Genomic DNA, 17376 nt, shown 5'->3' on the forward strand with positions numbered 1-17376 from the left:
TTTCAGTATTGCAGCTTTCAGTAGCTTATTTAACACAATCCAATTATTTATTCATTTAACAAATATTTGGGTATTTACCAAATGCCAGGAATTGTTCCAGGAGTCAGGGATACCATGTTGAAAAAAACACATAGCTTTTGGATCAGAGAGCTTGCAACTTAGTAAGGGAGACAGAAAATGAAAGAAATAATTACAGGTGGTTAAAAAAGCACCAAGTTTTAACAGGAGGCAAAGACTACAGTGGAGATTCATTGCAGAGGAAGTGATGTTTAAGCCCAGACTTGAAGAATAAGTGGGATTTACCTAAGTGAGGACAAGGACTGCTGCATTGTCTTTGCTAGGAAGAGGCTCAGAGAGAACAAGGGACATTTTAGGAATTGAAAGAAGTTAGGGGTTGCTGCAAAACTGAGTTGAAGAAGACTGAGAACGTTAACAGATGAGGCCTGAGTTGTGAACTGTGGCCAGATCTGGAGGGTCTTCTGGGCTGGAGAGAATCTTAGACGTTGTCTCACCTCTTCATTTTTACAGATAAGGAAGCTGAGTCCCAAAGAAGCAAAAATCACACATTCTATATGTGTCAATACTGAATAATCCTTATCTGCCTTGAGTAGGTACCCTAATGGGTCATTGCTTTGTTCACCTAGTTCTAATTATCTTTCCAGGGTAGGGCAGAAGTACATTTACAATTGTTCATATGAAAATAATACAGTAATTAGTAAATAATAATATAAGAATAAACTCCATGTTTCACATACTCACAACTGTGAACCTACTTTTGCTCCACCCTGTATATACCAGAAAATATCCTCCGTGTGGGTCATGTGGGAAATGTAAAAATATTTAAACATAGATAGATAGAAGATAGGTAGATAGAAGATAGGTAGATAGATAGATATGTGCACACACACACACACACACACACACACACACACATACTTTAACAGTCTGAATTCAAACTCACTATAAATGCAAATATAACCCAGTGTACTTCTGACACAGTGCACAGCATAAATTAGTCCCTGATGGTGTTCCAGGACTTGTCCTGTCAGCCTGACCTCTTTTAATCTCTTTCCTCTTCTTGTCTATTGCTTGGTTCTTGGGTCATGTTTTTGACACAGAAGAATGCTAATGTCACTGATGACAAGGAAGCCTACAAGATTATAGACGTGTGTGATTTAGTTAAAAGTCTTATGAAAAACTACATATTAAAACTTCAATTTAAAGGCCATTTACTTTGGTCTTATTACTGTGGTGACATAATTTATAACATTTTTTAACTATCCCACTGAAATCATAGAATTTTATAAATCAAGCTTAACTACTAAAAATCCCAAAACCAGAAATAATCCCCCCAAATCACCGTATATATTAAGTATATCTAACTATGTTGTTGCCATACTTTACTGGGTTTGTTTTTAGTCTTTTAACAACTGAAGGCAAAAAACAACAACACTGAAGTTATTAAAAGGTAGGTTAATATCCAACGAAAAATTTAACCTTTCTCTTTTTTTTTTCTTTTTTCAGCCTTCCTATGTAACCTTTCTCTTGTTCTTTGCAAAGCCAGTTGTTTTCATATCACCATGCTCTATAATTCTCTTCCTCAGGTAGATATTAAAAACATGTCAGAAAAGATTCTATTGATTCTTCCTTAAGAACTGAAACGAAAAATTTAAAACCTTTTTATAATCTCACCATCTACTTGATTGGTGTCAATCATAGAGCTTAGAAACCCTCCATCGTCTACCTTCGTGATGGCGAACCTTCTTATAAAAACCGCCCACTTTTGCAGTGCTGGTCAACCTGGTCCCTCCCGCCCACTAGTGGGCGTTCCAGCTTTCATGGTGGGCCAATCACAGTGCCATTTGGTTGTTCTGCTAGCCCACCATGAAAGCTGGATTGCCCACTAGTGGGCAGGAGGGACCAACTTGACCAGCACTGCAAAACTGGGCGGTTTTTATAAAAAGGTTCGCCATCACGGGTCTAGCTAAGTAATTCAGTTAGACCAAGGCTTAAGGAAATTTTGTTATTTTTGTCTCCCTAACACAACAGGGTTGGAGTGTCTTCAGTGTATTCATGTTTTTCTGGCCTCTTCATTACGGATCTTAACATTGGGCATTCTGGTTTGGGCTGCCTTTGAATGAGTGGGACCTTTGCCATGAGGTTCTCCTGGAGGGCTAATTTGAGGCTGTGCTAATGATAGGCTGAACTGATTCTTTAACATTTGCATCTCCTCTCTACTTTGTGGTTTTCTACTTTTTCTTTTTTTCCCCCGAAGAGTTCTCATAATGGTTACAAAGGAGTCACTTCATTTTTGGTTATCCTTTGTTGCATTTTGTGAAGAACTGTGTGCTGCAGTAACATTCCTCTGTCCAAAGTCTGTTCTGTAAGTGTCTCAGTGAAATGGAGATTTGACTTTGGTCCTTCAGATGGATAATACTAATGATCTCATTTAGTATGCTGTAAGTGCAGAAAAAAGTGCTTCTTCAGTTGAATTCAGTAATACTTTTTCAGATAGAACAAGAATATAAACTGGGTAGTCATTTGGGAGGGCATATTGGCAGTACTAATCAAAACTCTTGAAAGTCCTTTGACCCAGCAGTTTGACTGCCATAAATTTATCACAGATGAATGAAAGGAAAAATAGAAAATAATATACATTCAATGTGGGTGCTTGTTGCAGCAATGTGTATAGGAATGCAAAATTGGATATACCTAAATACTTAGTTAAAAGCGATGGTGTAGCCAAACAATGTGATACTGGGCAACCTTGAAAAATGAAATTTTTATTATAAGTATTTGTGACATGGAAAGACAATTTATGATATATGCTCTTGTTTTCATTCTTCAAAGTATGTATATGCCCATAATATATATTTTAGTAGAATATACAGGGATGGGCAACAGTAGGTTTACAGTTGTGAGTATATGAAACACAGAAATTATTCTTGTATTATTTATATAAGGGACGGCAAGTTGAGTGCACATAAGTGCACTGGGCCATTATGACATTCTTTTGAATTAATAAAGCTATGGTAATTGTCATCACCTGCATGTCTTTTTCCATATAAATAACTGTAAACATACTTTTGCTCACTCCTGTATGTCAAAATATTGTCTGAGGGTTGAAGGATATTTACTTTTCACTTTATACCCATGTTAATCATGACTGTTTAGATTACAAGGTGCAGGAATATAGATCAAACTGCTTTGGGCAAAGAGGGATCATTCTGGCCCTTGTCACTGATCTGAGGAAGGGCAGGGGCAAAGCTGTGCCTCTCTGGCACTTGTTCGAGATTCCCCCTCCACCTGCTATTTCTCTGTCTCCGTTTCACACAGTAATGGTGGAGTGGAGCACCTGCTTCATTCTTTCAAGCTGTGTTTTTCATTGTGTCTGGAAACATGGTGGACTAAGGCTCCTGGCTCACATCACCACAGCCTCACCGAGAAAAAGGGACTCTCTTCCTACAGCTAGCGTTTTACCAAATCAGTGGGGAGAATTCTGATTTGCTTTGCTCAGGTCTGGTTTATCTGTGAGAGTATGTGGCATGACACTATGATTGTCAGTCTCAATCAGACTTGCTTAATTGGGAATCCTAAGAGATAGTGGCCTGATACAATTTTATTTCTTGCTCACATCACAGCTGCCTTTGGATGGTGAGTTCCTTTTAGAGATTCCGTCACCCGAGGTTTCGAGGCCTTCGCTGAATTCTAGGCATCTAATAAAGGAAGGCAGACAGGAGAGTAAGGTCCAGGGCCACACATCTTTTTACCTGTATTCCATTGGTAAAAAATTAGTGGCCTTGCCAACAGGTAGGAGAGGTGGGTATGAAGTCCTGCTGTGAGTCCAGAAGGAGAAGGAATTGAGGTGTGAACACACAACCTTGACTTCACCACAACTAAGGGGAAAGAAATTGGATTAGGGCTTGTCACATATACCTTAAAAACATTTATTTTATGTCACTGTGATTGCCAGAGAATTCACTGTTGTAAGAATGTGGTTGTTAGGCCTGACCCTTTGTGATGCAATGGATAGAGCATCTACGTGGGACTCTGAGGTCCCAGATTCAAAACCTGAAGGTTGCTAGCTTGAGCACAGGCTCACTGGTTTGAGCACAGGATCATCAACATGATCCCAGGGTCACTGGCTTGAAGCCTAAAGTCACAGGCTTGAGCAAGGAGTCACTGGCTCAGCTTGAGTTCCTGGGTCAAGGAATGTATGGGAAGCAATCAAAGAATAACTAAAGTGATGCAATTATGAGTCGATGCTTCATGATTCTCATCTCTCTTCTGTCTGTCTCTCTCTCAAAAAAAAAAAAAAAATTGTTGCCATTCTTTTTTCAGTGGCACCAGGCAATCTGGAAATTGATGACTAATGGCTGGCCAGTAGACTCACTATATGTTCATGCTTGACAGACATTGCAGATTGACCCTGGCACTCTTTTCATCAAAGCTTGATTTGGCCTCTAAATGCATCCATATACAATGTTTTGTATTTCTACTGTCAATCATAGGTGACACTTAAGATGGAACAGATTTGCCATCACTTGTCTAGGCTATTTATCCATACTAGATAATGCGAACTGCTCACTGATTTTACCTAGACTCTCGGAGTTGGCATTCATCTTGGATGGTTCCAAATCCAGAATTCATCTGTCAGTGACCTTGTCTTTAAAAGCTGGTTATTCAGTGATTTGTGTGGTTAGGCCATGGAAAGAAGTTCTTCCCTGGTCTGTTTAATAGCTAAAGGGTGGCTTTGTATTTTGCGTTTAACAGAGACCGTTATAGCTATTGTGAGACAAAAAGGATGTTTTGAATTTTTGCATTTAAAATCTAAAGTTTCGTCTGACTTGTGGTGGTACAGTGGATAAATTGTCAACTTGGAATGCTGAGGTCGCCAGTTTGAAACCCCAGGCTTGCCCGGTCAAGGCACATATGGGAGTTAATGCTTCCTGCTCCTCCCCCCCTTCTCTCTCTTTCTCTCTCTCTCTCCTTCTTCTCTCTAAAATGAATAAATAAAATCTTTAAAAAAAATAAATAAAATCTAAACTTTCTCCAGGCGTCAAGTTTGGTATTAATCAATTGCCTTAAAATATAAGTTATGCAAAGCATATCTGAATTTTAGTACCAAGAAATTTTCCTTGAATTGCTACTCAGGTACAAGTACAGGCATAGTTTCCTTTTTAATATAAGATGATTTTTGATTCACTTGTTTTATGTATAAGCATTAGCAGTCTGTCTTTTCCTGTAAGATTTAAATGAATTAAAATAAAAGGTCAATTGCTATTATCCTCATAAGCCCTTTAAACACTTATTACTCCTTTGCAGAGGGGAGCAATGAGGCCCAAGGAGGTTATAGGCTAGAAAGTCCCACAGCTAATAAAGGGAGGATTCAGGACACTGATGTTTATTGTTTGGATAGAAGACATTTCAAAAAATTATTAGCTGGATAATTGAATCATTTTAAATTTTACATAGAAAAAGTCCTTATAACTAACAAAAAGCTGTGTGGTTAAGAATTCATAATATTGCCTGACCAGGTGGTGGCGCAGTGGATAGAGCGTCGGACTGGGATGCGGAAGGACCCAGGTTCAAGACCCCGAGGTCGCCAGCTTGAGCGCGGGCTCATCTGGTTTGAGCAAAAGCTCACCAGCTTAGACCCAAGGTCGCTGGCTCCAGCAGGGGGTTACTCAGTCTGCTGAAGGCCCGCGGTCAAGGCACATGTGAGAAAGCAATCAATGAACAACTAAGAAGTTGCAACGCGCAACGAGAAACTGATGATTGATGCTTCTTATCTCTCTCCGTTCCTGTCTGCCTGTCCCTGTCTATCTCTGCCTCTGTAAAAAAAAAAAAGAATTCATAATATTTAATAAACTAGTTAACCAGGTACAGTATAACTTTAGAGAGGTTATAATTCTTAGAGTTTGTCAAAATCTTACGTAGGTCATAATTATGAGCTGTTTTATTTTTAAACAGTTTCTGTGTTTTTTGTTATATATTTCTTTTTTTTTTTTTTTTTTTTTTTTTTTTTTTTGTATTTTTCTGAAGCTGGAAACGGGGAGAGACAGTCAGACAGACTCCCGCATGCGCCCGACCGGGATCCACCCGGCACGCCCACCAGGGGTGACACTCTGCCCACCAGGGGGCGATGCTCTGCCCCTCCGGGGTGTCGCTCTGCCGCGACCAGAGCCACTCTAGCGCCTGGGGCAGAGGCCAAGGAGCCATCCCCAGCGTCCGGGCCATCTTTGCTCCAATGGAGCCTTGGCTGCGGGAGGGGAAGAGAGAGACAGAGAGGAAGGAGGGGGTGGGGGTGGAGAAGCAAATGGGCGCTTCTCCTATGTGCCCTGGCCGGGAATCAAACCGGGGTCCCCCGCACGCCAGGCCGACGTATATTTCTTAAAATTGCTAAACTTCACTATAAAAAGTGTAAAAAGGACATTTACCTTATCTCAAGAGTACTGTTTTTGAGTTAAACTTTTAATTTTAATAATTCCAGCATTATCAATAATAGTAAGATCATTAGAGTGGAAATACATAAGAAATGGAATATTAACCATTTCTGCATCATATTATGACTCATATATCAAATCTTGGTTATCTTATATAAACGGCTATCTTGTAGTTTAAATAAATTTTTTGAAATGAAAGTTCTTAGAAATATTAATGTCTTTCCTCTGCTAATTTAATATTTATTTTTGGACTGTAGGTAATAGGGGAATCAAGCTAATACTACGTATTTAATTTTTCTTATAGTGCATAGCAGAAGAGATAATATTGAAGTGTTAGGACATGAGATAGAAAAGCAGAAATTGCTAAAATTATAAAACTTACCTGTCTCTCTTGAGTTAAAGATGCCTTATTCTTGCTTCTAAACATACACCTATGACAAATATTTATACATTGGGTCCTGTACTGTCAGCCTTTTCTTTCCCTGGGGGATGTCAGTCACTATAGATAGAACCAACTAAACAAAACATGTTCAGTGTATCTATTGCTTTAGCAGAGAATTAAGTATTTTATTATTAATATGTAACTGAGCTGAATTGTGTTTTCTCATATGTACAGACTTTCTTGGGATAAATGCTTCCTTACTAATTTTGAGATTTCAAGATATACTCTAGTCATTTACTGAGTTATGCAGCAAAAGAATAATGAGATGATAGGTCTCTTAAAAAGCTCTGTTAAAGGAGAAGCACATTTGTCTTGAATCATAATATTAGTCATTTTTCAAGAAAAGGTCTGTTTATCATAGTAGTATTAAGAAGTGCTCCCTGGGAAAAATTTAAATACTCAAATTAAGTTATGCTCTGCATCCATAATCATTTGGAAAACCCTCAGTATAAGATGCTCCTCTTTATCCTTAAGTTCAAGAAAACTTAACCTGAGTATTTTATATATTAATCAAATATGCAAAGAAAATTTTAACTAATTGTTTAGTAATAAGGTAGAATAGAAGGAAATTGTTGAGATTAATAAAAGCTTTTAACATATAAAATGAAAATAAGGTAAATAATGAGAAATAGAAAAGAAGTAAAAGGATAAAATGAAGAAAATTATGGTGAAGCTCTTAAAACAGAATTTTATAACCTGAAGAAAATGTAGAGTTAAATGTCAAAATAGAACCTGTAAAATAGAAAATATTGAAAGGTGAGGCAGCTGTCTTGAAGAAATGGGTGGTTTGTATTTTTGTTTTTTGTTTTTTGTTTTTTTCTGAAGCTGGAAACGGGGAGAGACAGTCAGACAGACTCCCGCATGCGCCCGACCGGGATCCACCCGGCACGCCCACCAGTGGCGATGCTCTGCCCACCAGGGGGCGATGCTCTGCCCCTCCGGGGCGTCGCTCTGCTGTGACCAGAGCCACTCCAGCGCCTGGGGCAGAGGCCAAGGAGCCATCCCCAGCGTCCGGGCCATCTTTGCTCCAATGGAGCCTTGGCTGCGGGAGGGGAAGAGAGAGACAGAGAGGAAGGGGGGGGGGGTGGAGAAGCAAATGGGCGCTTCTCCTATGTGCCCTGGCCTGGAATCGAACCCGGGTTCCCCGCACGCCAGGCCGACGCTCTACTGCTGAGCCAACCGGCCAGGGAAGAAATGGGTGGTTTGGAAACAAGTATTTGACATGGACTAATAGAAAATTAATGGTGTGCTATTTATACTCATAATTTTTTGAGGAATGATGCCAAAGATTGTTTTCTAAATTTCAGACTTTGTTCTTGTCTTTACTGTCTTCTCTCTTGACCTTTGTATTTCAATTACAGAGTGACTGGAACACCATCATACTAAAATGAGTTAATTTTTACCAGGTTTTATACCAAAATTATTCATAAGTTTCCATTTTTAGCAATTGTTTTGCATTTATTTTTTATGGTAATCTATCATTTTTTACCATTCTCTGTATGAGCAAGATGTATTACGGTTCTTTATTATTGCTATATTCAGCAAGTGCTTATAGAGGACCATAGAATATTCTACTAGGTGTTGGGTTTCTTGATCTTATGATTTTATAATTTGGTATGAGTGCCAAAATAGAATTTTTAATTTCAAGATTTTAATTGGATGAATTGTTTGAAAGCTGTGCCATGCCGTTTCATAGACATGGTTTAAAGACCTCAAAATAAACAAATATAAAGGGATGACAGACAGTTTAGTTACCATAGCTCATCTATCTACAACCAGTTTCTCTCTCTTTGGGCGGTCCTAGTAATTTTTGACCCCAATGTTGCAGATAGGATAGAAGAGAGTGTGCTAAGCTACACCCTGAGCCATAATGAGTGATACACCTAAAGATGAAAGATCCTGGAGAACAGCCACCTTTGCTACCTCTGAGCAACACTTGATTTCATCAGAGGCTCTGTTAAAGCAGAGGGTCTGTGACAAAACAGAAATAAGATAGCAGCTGCCATGGAGAGCCTCCTGGGATAGACATAAACAAGCCAATAATAATATACCATTGTAAGTGACATAGGGAAGGTATGACCATTGTATTGTGAGAGCACAGAGAAAATGGCAAATTTTGCCTGAAAGGAGTCAAGAAAGGCTTTTCTGACGTTTGGTTGGATATTGGGAGACAGGAATTTTCTAGGCAAGGAAGCATGTTGTGGATAACATATTTAGTGTGTGGTGAAAGGAACGGAGGTGGGGTAGGCTGTGTAGTAAAGAATCATAGCAGTGAGCCCTAGTTTTATTTTATAAAGCATTGAAAAGCCCTGGCCAGATGTTCAGTTGGTTAGATTGTCATCCCATGATGGCAAGGTTGTGGGTTTGGTCCTCAGTACATTTATACAAGAGTCAACCAGTGAATGCATAAGTAAGTGGAACAACAAATGGATGTTTCTCTTTCTCTCAAAAAAAATCAGAAAAATAAAAATAAATAAAGCAGTAAGAAACCAATGTAGAGTGTTGTTATTGTTTAATTTTTCTATTGATTTGAGAGAAAGGATGGAAGAGGGGAGGGAGGAGAGAGAAAGAAAGAGAGAGAAAGAGATGTATCAACTCGTTCCACTAAGTTGGGCACTTATTGGTTGATTCTTGTATGTGCCTTGAGCAAGGATCAAACTCGTAATCTCCCTGTGTTGGGATGATGCTCTATTCACTGAGAAACCCAGCCAGATCTGCCAGTGCAGCGTTTTTAACAAGAGAGTTCCATTATCAGATTTGTTTTTCACAAATATATATACATCTGGTTACATAGAAGGTGGCTACAGTAGGGAGAATGGAGACTAGATAGAAATACTGGAGAATCAAGTGATAATGAGGGCTTGAACAGGGAAATTACCAAAAAGATAAAACGGAAAGGCTAGATTTGAAAGGAAACTCTGCCATTGAAGTTCTGGGGCTCTATTTGAAGGGTAAAAGGAGATTGGAGATCAGCATAATGTAAAATTTTAAGCTGGGCAAGCTAGAGAGCCAAATTTCGTGAGTTTGAAAACATTTTTAGTCTCTTACACTCAACACCTCCAAGGCTGAAACTCCTTACTTTCCTCTCAAACTTGGTTATCTCATGTCAGTCATCTGACTCTCAATTGATAGCTACTTCATCCATCCAGTTCCTTAAATCATTAATGTCATTCTTGACTCCTTTCTTTCTGTCCTACCCAAATTCAGTGAGTCAGGAAAATCTGTTGATTCTACCTATCTGTAAAACATACATAGATCTAACCACTTTTCACTGCCTCCTCTGGCACCATTCAATTCCAGCCATCATCATCTCTTCCCAGGATTACTGCAATTGCTACCTACTTCTGCTCCGGTCCCTCCCCTATATGCAATACTGTATCCACAACACAGCAGCTACAATGATCCTTTTAAATATAATTCTAGTCATAGGGCTAGAGACATAGTGCCATGCTTAAAGACTCCATATCACTCACTCAAAAATCTAAAGTCCTAATAATGGTCATCAAGTCTCTATAGGTTTGGCCTCTGCCCCTTCCACTTCACACTGGGCTCCAGATACACTGGTCTCTTACTGTTTCTGAGTAAGTCGGGCAGTTCCTCACCTTGGCACCAACTGTTCCCTGTCTCAAATGCCCTTACCCACCGGAATCTGCATGGTTGAATGAAATGGCCTCTGCCTGAGATGGGCTTGTAATACAGTAGGAGAAAAAGAAATGTATGTAGAAAGAAAATATTATTAATTTTATTATTGATTATATTTCTTTGTTGATTATGAAATAGATAGGGTTGGGAAGTTCTGATCAGTTACATTTTAGTTAAATTTTCAGATGAACTTCATCACAAATATAGGACTCTTTTAGAATATTATTTCCTGAAGGGCATGGAATAATTTTCTCTTATTTTTTTTCTTAAAACAATGGTTTTTAATGTCACAGTATTAGGTAAGAACAACTAAGTTCATACAATAAACATGTTCACTTGAAGTCCATGTTCATTTTACCGCAGATACATCTCACACCTCATTCTGCCTGCAGTGTTAGAGTTCGTCACACCCCAGCATGAGCCAGCAAGTTAACAGCTGCTTCAGTGAGGCATTAGAATACCCAGCTAACCACAGTAGAAGCAGCCATGTTAAATCCTGTATTATGCTTATTCTTTAGTACCAAAACTTGACCTTTATCAAAGTCTTAAGAGTTCATATAAAAATTATCCAAGCCTGACCAGCAGGTGGTGCAGTGGACAGAGCGACAGACTGGGATGCAAAGGACCCAGGTTTGAAACCCTGAGGTTGCTGGCTTGAGCACAAGCTCATCTGGCTTGAGCGTGGGCTCACCAGCTTGAGCTCTGGGTTGCTGGCTTGAGTGTGGGATAATTGACATGACCCTGTGGTTGCAGGCTTGAGCCTGGACGCCAGTCCAAGGTCACTGGCTTGAGCAAGGGATCACTGGCTTGGCTAGGGGACACCTGGTCAAGGCACATAGGAGAAAGCAATCTTTGAACAACTAAGGTGCCACAACGAGGAATTGATGTTTCTCATCTCTCTCCCTTCCTGTCTGTCTGTCCCTATCTATTCCTCTCTCACTAAAAACAACAAAAAAAAAAACACAACTAAATGGTAAATTTTACTATGATTTTATAGAAATTTGACCAGCTTATTCTAAAGAACAGTTGATGCAATGAAAAGAGTGCTTAATTAAGTAGCCAACTGACACCTGACAGACTTCATCTAATTTTGTGTGTTTCGCAGGCCTGTATAACAAAAAACCCAAGTGAAAGTCATAAGAAAAAAAAAATCAGTGTTGACTATAGGAGATGGCAAGACTTAGGCAGCCGAGATAAAGGCAGAATGCATTCCAGAATTGTCCGATTGCACAGAAAATGAAATAGAGTGAGACTTAGAGAGTGTCCATTGCTTTGGGGCAATTTAGTTGTCTCCGCTGCCTCCAGAGCAGAGTAAGTAGTGTGATGGGGATGATTGTCATTTTGTAGAGATTCCTACAGGCTACATTTTTCTTTCTGAGATGGCTAGTAATCTTTGCCATACTATATGAATCTTTCGTGGACTTTTGTATTAAACAAGCCTCATCATCATTTTTTTTTTCCAACTTGGAGCTCTAAATAAATGAGAGAAAAGAACTGAAGAGAAACATAGGAAATAGACATCTCTCTCTCTCTTTAGACTGCAGGGTTGTCAAAAAGCTACGAGGCTGTCGATTTTTCCACAGGGCCTGGGAAGATGGAAAACCCCATCAGAATCATGACTGCTCTTGGTAAAAATGAAATGCAAGTCGGTAGGACCTGGAAGCCTCCAGTGAAAAGGGGGCAGCAGGAGCAGAGCAGTTCAGCAGCATTGCCTCGGAACATACCATTGGCACAGAAATTATTAGGCTGAATTATATGAAATTGCTGACGCTGTTAAATCATTTTTTGCCTGACAAAGATGATAAGTTAGATAGTTCAGCAGAATGTGTTCCTGATACTAAATACACTTGTAAACTTTTTTTTTGTATTTTTCCGAAGTTAGAAGCGGGGAGGCAGGCAGACTCCCGTATGCAACCCACCGGGATTCACCCGGCATGCCCACCAGGGGTCGATGCTCGGCCCCTCTGGGCTGTTGCTCTGCTGCAATTGGAGCTATTCTAGCGCCGGAGGCAGAGGCCATAGAGCATCCTCAACGCCCAGGCCAACTTTGCTCCAATGGAGCCTTGGCTGTGGGAGGGGAAGAGAGATAGAGAAGGAGAGGGGGAAGGGTGGAGAAGCAGATGGACGCTTCTTCTATGTGCCCTGATCGGGAATCGAACCTAGGACTTATACATGCTGGGCTGACACTCTACCGCTGAGCCAACCGGCCAGGGCTACACTTGTAAACTTTTGAATTATAACCCATTGAAAGCTGGGACCTATTATTCTTGACTTGGTGTGATTCCCTTTTCTGTAAATCTTATTTGGTACAAGAGCAAATACTATACATATGTACAGTATATTCATTTCTTATAGACTGTTACTCATATAGCATGGTCATTTGCCCACAACAGAAACTGGAGAAAATGTTGGTCACAAGCTGGGACATTTCCCCAGGGCCCTCCTCTGACCCGACTTTAGCTCCTGAGATCTCTAAACTGTTACGCTGGCAAACATTTCTCAGCAGAGGTCAGTTTTGCTGCAAAGGGGAAATTGGACAATGTCTGGAGATGTTTTCAGTCAAGAAGACTATCTTGACTGGGAGAGGGAGGATGCTTATGGCATCTTCTGGGGAGAGGCCAGGGATGCTGCTAAACATCCTGCAATGCACAGGACAGCCTCGCAACCAAGGACTATCTGGCTCAAAATGTCAGTACTGCCAAAGCTAAGAAACTTCTAGACTGGGCACCAGGGAACTTAAGAAAACACAAACAAGGTTGTATATCATAGTTCTTACTGGTGAGTGTGAAAAGTTTATAAGAGGAGGACAGAACTGGAAAGAACAGTTTGCAGAAAGTAGAATGGAGCAAAACTAATAGCCAAAATATCCTGTGTTCGTGAAACTACTTTTCTTCAGAGCCCACTCAGAGCTCTTAGACCTGGATAGTGTTAAAGAGGAATTGGATCGCCAAAGAGTGGATTTTTGGTGGAGTGTAACAGTGCCCAGCTTTTTTTTATACCATTTGAATAAAGGGAAATGAAAATGAGATCAAAAGTTATAGAATAGGGTAAGAGGGAAGTAACTACAAATGAAAGTTTGAAAATTTAAAACCTTACTTGCCTTACTTGGTCTTTTTCAATTATATAGTTGATATATCTACTATTCTGGTTACTAATGTGCATAGAAGTCTAGACACAGAACCTGGTACGTATATAAATGGGAAAGAGAATTGTGATATGATTAACTCTTCAATCCCAAATTTTTGGATTTTATTGAAACACATGAGAGAGATTTAGCTTCTTCTTTGACATAATTTATCTGTGTGACCCAGAAGGTTTTGTAAATATATTTGAGTTGAGTTGCTCTTAGCTCTGAGAGCCATGAAAAGAAGTTTAGAGGTATCTTTATAAAAAACTGTCAAGAATGAATAATATTTAAGCACTATCTGAATGAATAATATTTAAGCACTATCTGTATATGGAAAAGATGGTTGTATTTTGCTTTAGCATACCTTTATGAATAAAAATATAAGTGGATATGGGTAGTATGAAATTTTTGTTGCTAGTTATGAACAGTAAAGCCTCTTATTTATTTGTTTATTTTATTTTTCTGAAGTTAGAAGCGGGGAGGCAGTCAGACAGACTCAGCATGCACCCGACCGGATCCACCGGCATGCCTGCTCCAGGGGGCAATGCTCTGCCCATCTGGGGCATTTCTCCATTGCAGCCAGAGCCATTCTAGTGTCTGAGGTGGAGGCCATGGAGCCATCCTCAGTGCCTGGGCCAGCTTTGCTTCATTGGAGCCTTGGCTGCAGGAGGGGAAGAGAGAGATAAAGAGGAAGGAGAGGGGAAGGGTGGAGAAGCAGATGGGTGCTTCTCCTATGTGCCCTGGCCGGGAATCGAACCCGGGACTTTCACATGCTGGGCCGATGCTCTACCGCTGAGCCAACTGGCCAGGGTGAACAGAGAAGCCTTTTAAATCTTAAAAATCACTTTTCTCTAGAACAGTGTTTACATTCTCCAGGTATCTCATCAGATCCTGCATTAATCATAATGCACCTGAAGTTTACGATTGACTTTCTAAAGAAACGAATCATTGTTATAATGTCATTAAGGTGTGCAGTATCACAAAAAGCTTTTCCTCCTGGTCCCCTCAACTGTAGCAGGACTAGAAACTTGATTCTTTTTTCCACCTGTTGGATCAATGAGTGTAGTGTGGAGGTCTCAGCTGTGCAGGGCCTGGAGGAACAGAAGAGAGAGGGAGGGGGCTGGCCCAGGGCTTGACATACTGACATACTGACTTACCTCTCTGCTGCTACCACCCGCAATAGCTCAATTTCTGACCATTCTTTCTTCCCCCTCCCCCCCCCCCCAGCATTCACTCATCAATAAATGCATCTCATAAACTTCTCTTTGGCGTTTCTAAAACATTTTCAGTTTTTTGTTTTATTTTTTTTCCTATAAATTAAAGATATCTGTGAAGGAGAGGCTTATATATTCTTTTCATTTCTCCTAATTCTTTTTTTTTTTCTTTTACTGATATATGAATGATTAAGAGTTCAAGTTGTATTCCTGGGTATTTCAGAAAGAAAAGAGAAAGGTCTTTTTGGACATTTCCTTCTAGGAAGTTCTGAAAAGATGTCTAAAGAATAAAGCAGTAAGACTTTGGGTAAGGTGAAGGGGGTAGAAGAATGATGGGAGGCATTACCAAGGATTCATCCCTAGGGGAGGAGCAGGAGTAGGAGGCAGATGAGACACAGCCCTGGACTAGCCTTGGGAGACATCCCAGGGACATGGCTGTAGATACAGTGAAGAAGAAAGGTCCTGCTTTCTTTTGCAGGCATTGCCAACTAGAGATACCATTTATTTTTAGGAAACATAAGTTTCACATATGTGGGTAGGGAGCTTGTGTTGGAGCAGACAACTGGTGCTCCTGCTGCCTGAATCCTAACTATGAACCATTGCTTTTCTTTATGGCTTCAGAGCACTCAGAATGGAGGTGTTGAATATAATGAACTATAGAAATGATCATGAGGTGTTGAATATAAAGAGTTCACTGGAGATGAAACGGCTGTTCTTTTCTGAGAGCGATAGGCAATGATAGGCTATGGTTAGAGCATGAGGAACTTGGCTTAGAGATTTCAAAAGACATACAGGGTTGATCAGTGTTGGGATATGGTAAACTTACTAACATGACCAGTTCTTTTCTGGAGACTCCTAAACTGTTATTATGAGATCATTTCAATGTAAATGTCTTAAACTGTTTTTCAGTCCAGGGCTCTGTGAAAAAAAAAACAACAAAAAACAAAGCAAAATGTAAGGCCATCATGGAAACAGGACATGAGTTAACTTACCTGACACACTTGAAGACTAGACATAGGTAGTTGGTCATCGTGTGGCAGTAGCAGGAAATCAGAAACCCAAGCTGCAGTATCTCCTCAATCTCCCTGGCAGTGAAGTCAGCAAAGGCCACCCTTCAGCAGTTGCTGCCAATTTAGAGAACTGGCTTGAGGTTCTTTGTGGATTGCCCAGAACACCATGCTCTTCTGTTTCAGTGGTCTATTACAGATGTCATCTACCTTTATAATGCTCTCTACTTTTTATGTGTCCTTTAAAAATTCTGCTCGTAGAAATTGTCATCTGGTCCTTAAAGTATAGTCCTTTTGAGATCCCCATTATAATTTCTAAGAAAACCACTGGAAGAAGATAAAATAAAGGAGCAATGTAGTATTATGGCTGGTGAACAGGTGTGATTATTGCTATCTCCTGGATAAAGACACAATGCTAAAGAAATCCAGTGACTTGTTACATTGTTAATGCCAGAACCAGCTGTGTACAGATCCTAAAAGGCAAAATGTAAACTTTCAATTAAAAAAATAATTTTCTACCACCCCAAAGTTAATTGAGGATGGGATATTTGGCACATGAACTGCTTACTCGCTCCCTACGCCCATTCCTGAACAATAGTGGGATATGGCCTTGGGTTCAGTCATGCAGACAGATGGGACACTTGTGCTGGCTTCCTGAATCTCTGTGAGTTGTGATGCTGCATTCATTTGGGAAGCATTATGGTCAGTCTCTCTTCTGCCTCAATTGGTCAGAAGAATCATGGTAATAATGTTCATTTTGAAAAGTTTCTGTTGTAACTGACCCATGTTTAGAGTACTTTGAAGGTATAGTTTGCCATGATGCTTAAATATTGACATAACTCTGAGGACATTTTTTAAGTGTTTCAGATAATAGACATACCTTTGTCTCCCTAACTCTATTCCTGCCACTCAGTCTGGACTCCGTATAGTCACCACAGTAATTCTTCATAATATAAGTTGGGTTACACCATTTCCCTGATCAAAACCCTCAAACAACTTCCCATTGCGGTTTTTGGTGTGTTTTTTTTGTATTTTTCTGAAGCTAGAAACGGGGAGAGACAGTCAGACAGACTCCCGCATGCGCCCGACCGGGATCCACCCGGCACGCCCACCAGGGGGCGATGCTCTGCCCCTCCGGGGTGTCGCTCTACCGCAACCAGAGCCACTCTAGCGCCTGGGGCCGAGGCCAAGGAGCCATCTCCAGCGCCCGGGCCGTCTTTGCTCCAATGGAGCCTCAGCTGCGGGAGGGGAAGAGAGAGACAGAGAGGAAGGAGGGGGGGGTGGAGAAGCCGATGGGCGCTTCTCCTGTGTGCCCTGGCCGGGAATCGAACCCGGGACTTCTGCACGCCAGGCCGATGCTCTACCACTGAGCCAGCCGGCCAGGGCCCCATTGCATTTTAATGAAGTAACAAGTCCTTCCTGTGAGCTGTCATGAGTTAGGTTATCTGGTTTCGATCAATTCTCTTTCTGCCACTCTAGAAACATTAGCTTTCTTCCC

General features: G+C 40.5%; 1 protein-coding gene across 2 annotated transcripts in view; it reads left to right on the forward strand.

Annotated features, from left to right (window-relative positions):
• SNAP91 (synaptosome associated protein 91) overlaps positions 1-17376 on the forward strand; it is a 169979-nt gene that overhangs the window by 15578 nt on the left and 137025 nt on the right. The gene's annotated exons all lie outside the window — the stretch shown is intronic.

The sequence above is a fragment of the Saccopteryx leptura genome, chromosome 1, assembly GCF_036850995.1.
Source record: "Saccopteryx leptura isolate mSacLep1 chromosome 1, mSacLep1_pri_phased_curated, whole genome shotgun sequence".
Classification (NCBI taxonomy): Eukaryota; Metazoa; Chordata; class Mammalia; order Chiroptera; family Emballonuridae; genus Saccopteryx; species Saccopteryx leptura.